The 11,234-nt window shown below is 53.2% G+C and overlaps 2 long non-coding RNA genes across 2 annotated transcripts; both read left to right on the top strand.

Annotated features, from left to right (window-relative positions):
- The first annotated feature begins 5,336 nt into the window (after nucleotides 1–5,336).
- LOC135405171 (uncharacterized) lies at nucleotides 5,337–8,275 on the top strand. The gene is made up of 5 exons (XR_010425770.1): nucleotides 5,337–5,565; nucleotides 6,030–7,004; nucleotides 7,358–7,502; nucleotides 7,614–7,864; nucleotides 7,983–8,275. It is a non-coding gene; the product is annotated as an uncharacterized LOC135405171 (long non-coding RNA).
- A 727-nt stretch (nucleotides 8,276–9,002) lies between these two features.
- LOC135405937 (uncharacterized) lies at nucleotides 9,003–9,697 on the top strand. Its single transcript, XR_010426113.1, has 3 exons — nucleotides 9,003–9,030; nucleotides 9,404–9,473; nucleotides 9,566–9,697. It is a non-coding gene; the product is annotated as an uncharacterized LOC135405937 (long non-coding RNA).
- The last annotated feature ends 1,537 nt before the right edge of the window (nucleotides 9,698–11,234 follow it).

Here is an 11,234-nt window from a genome sequence, read left to right as displayed (position 1 = left end):
AGAGTGCTCATTTGGGCTTCTTTCCCACTGCAAAGAATTGTTTGCCCTGGTAGCTCCTGGGTTGTGCCTTGGTTGCTGCTGGGAGTGAGGAGGCAGAGCCGCCTCTCTGAGTAAGGCTGGGCCCTTGGAACTGGGTGTGTGCAATTTTGTGCTGGGCAGAGCTCTCTTTTTCTTGTGGTGGTTGAAGGTGCACTGTCTCCTTCAGGCACAGGCAGCCCACCAGGCCCCACTAGGACAAATCGAAGACAGTCATTGTGTTTCCATGAGAATCCAGTTGGAAGAAAGGATTAGAAATCTGGAAAGTGAATTGGAGAGGGTCAAAAACACCCAACAAGAGAGTGCTTCTCATAAAGAAGCAACACAGGGAGGGATGGAAATGTACAAAGAGCTGTATGTGGAGGAAGTGAAAACCAGAAGATGCCTTACCAGGAAACTGGAAAGGTAAGTCCATGCTTGTTTGGAGAGGTAATAAGAGACTCCTTTTTCTTCCTGCATTTTCCTTGGAAATCCATCTTCTCCATCTGGCCAGCATTATTGCCCTCCATTGGCCACCAGGGTCTGATGGAGTTGCCAAGACACTCTCCTTGATGTTTGAAAAGTCGTGGCAGTCAGGGGAAGTCCCAGGTGAGGGGAAAAAGGGAACCCCACTGTGCCCATCTTTGAATGGGGTAGAAAGGAGGGCCCTGGGAACTGCCAACCTGTCAGCCTGCCCTCTGTGCCTGGGGAGGTGATGGAAAAGATCCTTCTAGAAGCTCTGTCAAGGCACGTGGATGACAGGGAGGTGATTGGAAGCACCAGCACAGCTTCGCCAAGGGCAAGTCCTGCTTGACCGACCTGGTGGCCTTCTAAGATGGAGTGACTGCCTCAGTGGACAAGGGCTACCCATGTCATCTCCCTGTCATTCTGGAAAGCCTTTGACACAGTCCCCCACAACATCCTTCTCTCCAAAGTGGAGAGAGAAGGATTCAATGTGTGGACTGTTAGATGGATAAGAAATTGGGTGAACAGTGCCATGCAGAGGTGGTGATCAATGGCTCAGAGTGCTGAGGGCCATCAGTGCCGAGTGGTGTCCCTCAGGGGTCTGGACTGGGCCCAGTGTTCTTTAATCTCTTCACTAATGATCCAGAGGAAGGGATGGAGTGCGCCCTCAGCAAATTTGCAGCTGCCACCAAGCTGAGGGGTGTGTTTGACACAGCTGATGCCATCCAGAGGGCCCTGGACCAGCTGGAGAAGTGGGCCCATGGCAATCTGCTGATGGTTTACCAAGAGCCAGTGCAAGCTGCTGGCCGTGGCTCAGGGCAGCCCCTGTATCAGTGCAGGCTGGGGGGTGAAGAGGGACAGAGCAGCCCTGCCGAGAAGCCCTTGGGCTGGAGGAGAGGCCGGACATGAGCCGGCGATGTGCGCTCGCAGCCCAGAGAGCCAATTGTGTCCTGGGCTGCGTCCAAGGCAGCGTGGCCAGCGGGTGGAGGGAGGGCATTCTGCCTCTCTGCTCTGCCCCTGGGAGAGCCCAGCTGGAGTGCTGCATCCAGCTCTGGGCTCCTCAGCACAGCAAGGACCTCCAGCTGTTGGACTGAGTCCAGAGGAGGCCACCAAGGTGCTTGGAAAGATGGAGCACCTCTGCTAGGAGGAAAGGCTGGGACAATTGCAACCCTTCAGCCTGGAAAAGAGAAGGCTTTGGGGTGACCTAATTGTGGCCTTTTGGGGTGAGAAGGGAGCCCACAAGAAGGATGAAGAGAGTGCATTTAAAAGAGCAGGTAGTGAGAGGACAAGGGGGAATGGCTTCAAATGGAAAGAGAGTAGGTTTAGATTTGATCCTGGGAAGAAATTGGTTGCTGTGAGGGTGGTGAGGAACTGCAACCGGTTGCCCAGAGGAGCTGTGGATGCCCCATGGCTGGAAGTGTTCAAGGCCAGGTTGGATGGGGTTGTGAACAAGCTGGTCTGGTGGAAGGTGTCCCTGCCCAGAGCAGGAGGCTTGGAACTGGATGATCTTTAAGGTCCCTGCCAAGCCAAGCCATTCTAGGCTTGGATGCTGTCTGTGCTGTTTCTGTGAGACCGTGGGGGAAAGGCTGGTTCTTCCTGTGTTTCATGGTTTTCTTGACTAATTTGCTGTGCAGGCTGGAAAAGCTTCTGAGGATAGAGAGGAGGCAACTCCAGGTTAATGAAGAGAAAGGAAGTCAGTCCCAGCTGGAAGAAATGAAGAGGAGATATTCTGAAAAGGTCAAGGAAGTTGATAGATTCCAAAGAGAGGTGAGCTGCTCTATGGGTGGGGCTCTTTGGTTGTGGTGTTCCTTCTTTTGAAAGCTGGGAGATGCTTTCCCTCTATTTCCTGTCATGTTGATGATTTTGTTTCCCTTGGCTGCATTTTGGATGTGATGGGCTTTTCTTAATGCTCCTCCTGCTGTTCCAGTGGGAGATGACTCGAACTAATCCGGGGTAGTTCTCCTTGTGGGGAAAGATGGAAATGTTGAGGGCAAAGCAGTAGGTGTAAGGGCTGATGGAGGCCAGGCTGTCCTGCAGAGGAGGGGCAAGCCAGGAGTGGCAGCCAGCCTGGCAGGGTGCGTGAGCTGAGGGGCCAGGGAGCCGTCCCACAGGCCCTGAGCAAGAAGAGCAGAACAGGTCCCCTGAGAGTGAGCGGGGTCAGCCAAGAGTGCAGATCCCCCGGCTGGGCCTGAGGGATGGGCAGGTCTGCCGTCCTGGCAGGACATCACGTGCATGGGCTGAGAGCAGTGGGGCCCAGCTCAGGCCTGGCTGCAGCTGGAGGGAGGCTGTGACAGCGTCCTCTGGGTGTGCCAGATGAATTGCTGCCCTGGCAGAGAGGGGAGGAACAGCGCTGTCACTGGCAGGGCACCATCAGCCCCTGAGCCCTGTCTCAGGCACGAGCTGAGCAGGAGGCACTTGAGGTTTGGCTTTTCTCCTCAGTGTTGTTGCTGCCCAGGGCCCAAGGAGGACAGGGGCCTCCCAGGGGAAAATCTGTCCCTTCTTGCTCACGGGGAGCTGTTTCAGCCCATCCTGTGGCGGGGAGCCAGAAGGACTGTTCCCAGCAGTGCTGTTGAGGCTGCTGTGCCTGTGCAGCAGTGGCACAGAACCTCTGATCCCTTCTCCGCTCGTCACTCGGATCCGTTGCTGAAGCGGCGTCTGTCAGAGCCACGCTTGGGTTTGAAGGCATCCCTGTAGAATGGCTTCCTGCCTTTGCAGTCATTCCTTTGGAGTCCAGAAGCTTGGAGCATTTTTGCATGAGGAACTCCAAAAGGCTGGGAAGCTGAGGAATCCCATGACAAATGATGGGAAAGCTGTTCTTGCTGGAAAAGAAAAGCCTGGTTGCACTTTGTGTCTAGTCCTGAGCCAGCAGATGATGAATAAAGTCTCCCTGGGCACCTCCTTTTGAGGTTTTCCCAGAATTCACTGCCTGTAAACCATGCTGAGCTCCTTTTTTGTTCTTTCTGTCTGCAGGTTGCTGAACTTTCCCAGCAGTTGGACAGGGAACATGAACAGTGCACGCAGCTGGAGGCCAAAAATCAGGCTTTGCAAGAAGAGCTGTCTGCCCTGCGTGGGGAGTGCGAGAACCTGGCCATGGACAAATGCCAGCTGCAAGAAGAGCTGGCAAAACTCCACCATCATTTGGAGACCAACGTGGTGGATCGCAGCCAACTCGAACAGTGTAAAAGAGAGGTGGAAGAACAAGCAGACCAGGAAATAAGACAAAAACTCCAAGAAGTCAATGAGTTTTTGCAAGTAAGTGAATTTCTCCCCAGTGTCCACAGGTGCTACGTAAACTTCTCTTGTGGCCATGGTGTTTGGTCTTTTTCTTTTGCTCCTGTATTCTGTGGGTTAGCTTCTGTCTTTGCTGAAGGCAGTGGCAGAAGGCAATCTGGTTGGGCAGGAGTGCTGTCATGGGTGTGGAATGTGCTGGCAGGTCCCTGAATCCAAAGGCTGCCCAAGGCAGATTCCCACTTTGCAGTGCTTGGGGGGATCTCTGTGCGCTGCTCTGCTTCTCACTGCTCATCCTTGAATGGGTTTGGCAACTTGCAGCTGTCATGGCCAGACCTACAGGTGCTGCTTTGTCCTTGTAGGGGGGAAGGTGCTCAGAAAAGGACTCACTGAAATTCCAGGGATGGCAGGGAGGGGGTGGAGGTGGAGGTGGAAGCTCTTCTTGTCTTTGAAGAATCCTTTTGGACATGCCCTGTCCTACAGACCCAGTGTCTCTTCATTAGTAGCTTTGAAGCAGAGTGCTCATTTGGGCTTCTTTCCCACTGCAAAGAATTGTTTGCCCTGGCAGCTCCTGGGTTCTGCCTTGGTTGCTGCTGGGAGTGAGGAGGCAGAGCCGCCTCTCTGAGTAAGGCTGGGCCCTTGAAAGTGGGTGTGTGCAATTTTGTGCTGGGCAGAGCTCTCTTTTTCTTGTGGTGGTTGAAGGTGCACTGTCTCCTTCAGGCACAGGCAGCCCACCAGGACACCTTAGAAGAAATCAGAGCCAGTCATGTGGACTCACTGAAAAAGCAATTAGAAGACAGAATTAGAGATCTGGAACGTGCACTGGGAAGGACAAAAAGCAACCAAGCAGAAAGACCTTTTCAAAAGGAATCCCCCCAGGCAGAAGTGGACAAGTACAAAGAGCTGTATCTGGTGGAAGCCAAAACCAGAAAAAGCCTCGCCAAGAAACTGGAAAGGTAAGTCCCTGCTTTTTTGGACTGGTAAGAACAGACTCCTTTTTCCTCCTGCATTTTCCTTGGAAATCCCTTTTCTACATCTGGCCAGCGTCAGGTGTGACAGCAGAACGTGGCATCTTTGTGGGGAAAGTTCCTTCAGAGCCTTCCCTTCCTCAGACCTGTCTTCCTTTCTCTTTAGAGTTCCAGCAGTAACCCCACAGCAGCACCACTCTGGCATTATTGGTGTCTTTTCAAGTTGAGGTTGTTTTAGCAGGCAGTCTTTTTGCCAGTCTCTCCTCTCCTCATGCCGTGGGTGACAGAGAAGATGAATCTTGTGCCCTTTCCTGTTTGAATAAGGAGAGGCCTCTGGGAGAAGAGAGTTGGATTCTGTGAATCCAAAATAAGGCGGCTCTTTCTTGGCTTCTGTTTTGGCAGCGGGTCTGAGGGTTGAGCTTTCCTTGAGAAGGCCAGGGTAGGCCAGAGTTCTTCTGGAGGTGACACTGGCTGCTCCTTGCACTTGGTGTGATTTCTTAGAAACAGGCCCTGTGAACAAGCTCAGATCAAAGGATGTGCTTGTTTTGGACGCTTTTCATGCCCTTGGCTTTTAGAAGTCGAGTAGTAGCCAAGGTTGTGGAGGGGAACTTTGCAAAAGCCTTCCTGCCAAAGATGACTCTGTGTGTGCTTGTGAATGTTTCAGAGCTACTGAGAGACTTGCAGTGGCCAACACCAAGCTCTTTTTGGAGCGCCACAGAAGCAGATCTGCAGTCCCAAGCAGCGCTGTCAGCGGAGTTCTGGCTGCAAGTCCACTTCTGGATTCACCTGGCCTGGGACATGTTGGCGTCAGTTTGGGACTGAGCAGAAGTCTGGCTCTCAGAACACCACCCAGACACCTGTGGTAAAGCCCAAGACTTCTGCTCATCAGGTTGGTACAGATTTTCCAGAGTGGTCAAAGGCCCAAAAGATTGAAATGGAAGCAATGAGCTGTGGAACTCCATTCTTTTCCAAGAGAAACTGTGGGAAAGAGCTCTGTTGCACAGGAACCTCCCACCTAAGTTCTACCCTAAATTGACACGTAGTAATCTTCTGTAGTCTGTGGGGTTTGGCAGGAAGCCAACTGCAACCGGCTACAGATGGTTTTGGTGTCAGAAGTGGGATTGTTTTGGTTCCTTTGGTTTTGTTGTGGGAACATTGTCTGGGAAAGCTGCCAAGAGCAGGTTTGTTTTGTCAGCATCCACCATTGTTTTGGGACACTCCTGGGAGAGCTGCCAAGAAGGATTTTGTTTATCTAAACATAGCTTTGTTTAGGAACAAGGAGAAAGAAAAATAATAACAATGGTCTTTTGACTAATTTTTTCCTGATTCTTGCTGGTTTTGTGCCTGTCCCAGGACATCCTGTAAGGGACCATTCAGATGGATGGAACAAATTGCTTCCTTTCCTTAATTTCGACATCCACGGCCTAGTAGCCAGTTTCCTTAATGGTGGCCTTCAAGGTTTGGTAGCAAAGACTCCAAGATCAGCTCTAACCCATCCCTACATTGTTCAGCGACAATGATCCTAGTGGTGAAGGCAGCGAAAATGCTACTTAAAATTGGAGAGGTGGTGCTGCATTGGTCCCCTTGTTGTACGAAAGGAATCGCTGGAGCTTTGGGGACAAGAAGTGCCAACGGCCACGACAACTGTACACAGGCAACAGTATCGGAGGAACCGAGATGCTGTGACCCCCATCCATACATCCAGTACATCCATGACATCATTGTGTGGGGGGACACAGCAGAAGAAGTTTTCGAGAAAGGACAGAAGATCATCCAGATTCTCCTCGAGGCCTGTTTTGCCATCAAGAAGAGTAAGGTCAAGGGCCCTGCCCAAGAGATCCAGTTCCTAGGGCTGAAATGGCAAATGGACACCACCAGATACCAACAGACGTCATCAACAAGATTGTAGCCATGGCTCCACCCACAAACAAGAAAGAAACCCAAGCTTTTCTGGGAGCCATTGGCTTCTGGAGGATGCACATCCCAGAGTACAGCCAGATGGTGAGCCCTCTTTACTTTGTGACCCGTGAAAAGAACAATTTCCAGTGGGGTCCTGAACAACAACAAGCTTTCAGGCAGATCAAGCAAGAGATTGCACATGCCGTGGCTGTTGGAGCAGTCAGGACAGGACCAGAGGTAAAGAATGTGCTCTACTCTGCAGCTGGAGATAAAGGTCCCTCCTGGAGCCTCTGGCCAAAGGTGCCTGGTGAGACGTGAGGGCGACCACTGGGTTTCTGGAGCCGAAGCTACAGAGGTTCTGAGGCCAATTCCACCCCTGTGGAGAAGGAAATCTTAGCAGCCTATGAAGGCATACGAGCAGCTTCAGAGGTAATTGGTCCCAAAGCACAGCTCTTCCTGGCACCCCAGATGGGACCCCAGCATGCAAAGTGTGACTAGATAAGGGAAAAAGGGGTAGGGTTTATCCATTTTAGGGAAAGGGTGGCCAAAAGGGAAATACTGCAATGCAGCAAACTTTGGCCAATGGGGGAGTGGGGTCTAAGGATACAGACATCAAGGGGATTTTTCATCAAACAATTTCAGGGGACAAACAAGGGAAAAACTACAAGAAATGTTAAGACACAACCGTAAAACTCGAAAGGCATTGGGTCTGAACTTCTCTACAACTTCATCCAGGGCTTTCATCCTCTGGAGGGTCACACATTTCTTGTTGTCTTCTCCAGCTTTCAGATTCAGCAATGTCCTCACTCCTGACAGACCAGGGTCCCTTTCCAGAGTAATGGAGGAGCACCGTGATTTTTTAATCCAAAATTCCCGGATTTGAATGAAATGCTCTGGAAAGGCTCTGGAAATCATTGGGTGTTCACAGTGAGTCTCTGGTTTCCCATCCCCTGCTTCAGATGTGAAAACATGTTCCTTGCAGTCGGAATGTAAACTCATCAGCTCCATTAAACTTGAGCACTATATCCCATCATCCAGATCATCAATGAAGATGTTCACCAGGAATTGCTGATCACTGGCCTCCAGCTGGATGTTGCACTCCTGATCACCACCCCGGCCAGCAGATTTCAACCAGCCTGCTGTCTGCTCATCCAGCCCATACTTCATGGGCTTCTCTGTGAGGGAGCCCTGTCTGTGTCCACTAGTACACACATTCATTTGGATTTTAAACAATCAAACAGAAGTGAGTGTTTTAACAGCAGAATTATTTTTCAAAGGGAAATAGAAGGGTAAGAGTTTTTAATTTTAATGATCATGTTTTACATGATGCTAATTGACATCTAGTAGAAATGGGACAGCACCTTAAGAGACAAATCTACATTCTCTATTTATGCCTCTGAATTACAGGTATGGCTTTGATGGAACGAGTGCCTTCAAGCTCCATTGGCAGGCACTGTTTGAAAACTGTTTGGGTGATTTTTGATAAGAAATGGAAGATACAATGGCAGGAAGCCATTCAGCAATCCCTGACAAGGGAGGTCCACTGTCAATTGCTGGGAGGGCCCCCACCTGTTTCTTTTAATGGTGCTCCCAAATCCCACCCCTTGGGCCTCCCATCCCATCCTTTTTGGTCCCCTCAGGCATCTCCTCCCCAGGATCTGCTCTGTGTCCTACCCAGGGTCCCCAGACATCCTCCCACTGATCATTCCCAAAGCTTTTCTTTCCATCCTTCCCCTCACACCTTTGCCTTTCACCCAGACCACTGCCCTGGTACCTCCCAAGGCCATTCCTTGCCTCCCTCTCCACTCCCAACCATCTCCCAGTCCCCTCGTTTTTATCCTCCTCCATCCTCCTCCTCCTGTCCCCACCAAGCCTCTCCCTTGCAGTCCCCATGTCCCTACACTTGAATTCCTTTCCCCTCCCCTGCATCCCACACAGGGCCCCTTCAACACCCCAATCCCAGTCCCGTGGGCTCCCCAGTTCCCCCCAGTTCAGCATCTTTGGGTCCCCTCCTACTCCCCCCACCCTCCCTGCAGGCCCTGAATTCCCCTGGCTCTCCTTGTCTCCATCCCCACCCTGGGCCCTGCAGGCACAGGGGTTGGAGGTGAAACTGGGTGCAGTGGGGCTGGGGGGAGCAGAAGGGATTTTCCCCCTCAGACGGGGGCAGCCCTGGGCTGGGGGGGCTGGGGACACCCGTGTCCCTCCCCCAGCCCCACAGGGGCCAATCCTGCTTAACCCTTTGCTCTCCTTGCCCAGGCACTCTTGGCAGGAACCCAAAATGATCTGCGGGAGGTGAGTGGGCCGGGGGGACTGGAGGGCATCCAGTCTGGGAACTGGGGGACACTTTGGTCCCCCCATCCCTCGCTGGCACCGGGGACATCCCAGTGACCAGCCAGGGCTCCTGGTCTCTCTCCAGGTGGATTTAATGGAAGTTGGGATCCTGAAGACGGCTCAGGTGGGTACCAGGAGTTCTGCCTGAGTCAGGTCCTCCCCTCACATGGCCATGACACTCCTGGCTTTCCCAGTCTGACCCAGCATACCCCAGTGCACCCTACTGCCTCCCCAGAGAACACCCCTGCCCCCAGAATTTTCCCAGGAACCCAGTTCCCGAGGGCCTCCACTGCACCCCCATCCCTGACACCCCAGGACCAGCCCCTCTCCCAGCTGTGCCTCTTTGCCAGGACCCCCCAGTGCTCCTGGGTAAGACCACACAAGCTCCTGGACCCCGTTTCTGCCCAGAGGCACCTTCCCCACGGACCCCATTGCTTGCCTCTGGCTCCCAGTACATCCCAGTTCAACCCAGTCTCTGAGCCTGTCTTTGTCCCCAGCCCCCTGTGGTTGAGAAGGTGGTGGGGCTTGTTCGTGAGAAACGTGTGGCTGCATCCCTGGATGTCTGAGGTGAGCAGTGCCTGCAGGGAGAGGGGTCAGGACAAGGCCCCTCTCATGTTTCAGTGGACTTTGGGGGTGACATTCTGGGCTCTGTCTTTCAGGACTGGTGGTGACACCCGTGCCCTGTCCCCCTCCAGCGGCATGAGGAGATGATCATCCCTGGAAGAACCCCCTGATTTCCCTCAGAGCCCAGGGCCATTTCCCCTGAATGATCAATAAATCCCTTCAGCAAAGCCACTCTGCTTGATCTTGTGTGTGTGTGTTCCCATCTCCATGGGTGTGTTCCCATCTCCATGTGTGTGTTCCCATCTCCATGTGTGTGTTCCCATCTCCATGGGTGTGTTCCCATCTCCGTGTGTGTGTTCCCATCTCCATGTGTGTGTTCCCATCTCCGTTCCTGCGTTCCCATGTCCCCTCCTTCTCCAGCCCCTGCACACCCAGTGCCTCTCTGGCCGCTCCCCTGCCATGAGCAGAGAGGCTCAGGGGGCTCCTGGGGGTCTCTGCACACGAGATCCCCTTCACCCCCTCCATGTGCATCCTGAGCAGTGCAGGTTGGGGCATCATGGAATGTCTCTGCTGGGGGCTGGGACAGGCAAGGGGCACACGGGGCAGCCCCTGGAGCACCTGGACCTCCCCTGTGCTCTGGGAGGGATGGGAAAGGGGATCAAAGGAGCCAGCGGGTGTCAAATGCCCCCAGATGTCAAGGGCCAGGCTCAGGGCTGAAGGGATGGAGAGCAGCCCTGCATCCAAGGCCATGGGGATAGTGGGGGATGAAAAGCAGGATGGGAGCCAGCAATGGGAGCTCACAGCCCACAACCCCCCGTGTCCTGGGCTCATCCCACAGCGTGGGCAGCAGGGGAGGGGGGTTCTGCCCCTCTGCTCCACTCAGCTGAGACCCCTCCTGCAGTGCTGCCTCCAGCTCTGAGCTGCCTCAGGGTGTGGTTTTCTGTTGAGGAGGAAAAGGCAGGACTGAGTCAGGTCAGACTCTATTGGCAAAATGTGTCTCTTTTTAGGAAGACGTCTCTGCATCCCTCTCCCCTGAGCTCTGGGTTTTGCTGGCTTTGAGAGCAGGGACCCTGTGACAGGCTCCTGAGGAATCCTCCTTGCTGTGAGAGGCAACTCGGAACACGGGGTGATCCGAGATTAAATGTGCCTGTGACACATCAAAGCCTGTGACACATCAAAGCGTTTCCAGCCCTGCTGTTCACAGTTTGCCCAACTGCAGAGCAGAGCTGAGGGGATTTGCTGTAGTTTTGTTACAGTTTCACTTGGCACATTTAGAAGTGAATTTGGATGGCTGAAATCCCTGACGTTTCTAATGTTCTCCAAGTGAAATCTCGTGGGTCCTGGGAGGCAAAGGGATGGTCTCAGTGCAGAGAGAAGAACTACGCTGGCCATCACTCCTGTTCTCAGCTGCCCCTCGCTGGCAGCTTGGAGCTGAGGGAGGATCACACTAAGGAGCTCCCTTAAAAAGAGACAGGGCCTTTCTGGGAGCAGAGGAATCTGGGCTGAAAGAGCAGATTGACGGACTCCTTGTCTTTTCTCAGGGTGCCTGATTAGGATCTCCTCTTTCTTCTCCCAGACTGCTGCACAGAGGGATCATTGCAGCTGCCCAGAGCATTTCTATGGCTCTTACCACCGAGGTGTCCTCTCCATGGGGATCCCAGACAGCAGAGAGATACTATGGCAGAGCTGTGCCCTCCTGGAGGACACCCTGCAGGACACCCGGGGAAGCAGCTGAGTGTCCTGAAGTTGCCTGGAGGGCACTTG

The sequence above is a fragment of the Pseudopipra pipra genome, chromosome W (assembly GCF_036250125.1).
Source record: "Pseudopipra pipra isolate bDixPip1 chromosome W, bDixPip1.hap1, whole genome shotgun sequence".
Taxonomy (NCBI): Eukaryota; Metazoa; Chordata; class Aves; order Passeriformes; family Pipridae; genus Pseudopipra; species Pseudopipra pipra.
This window is presented reverse-complemented; position numbering and strand designations above follow the sequence as displayed.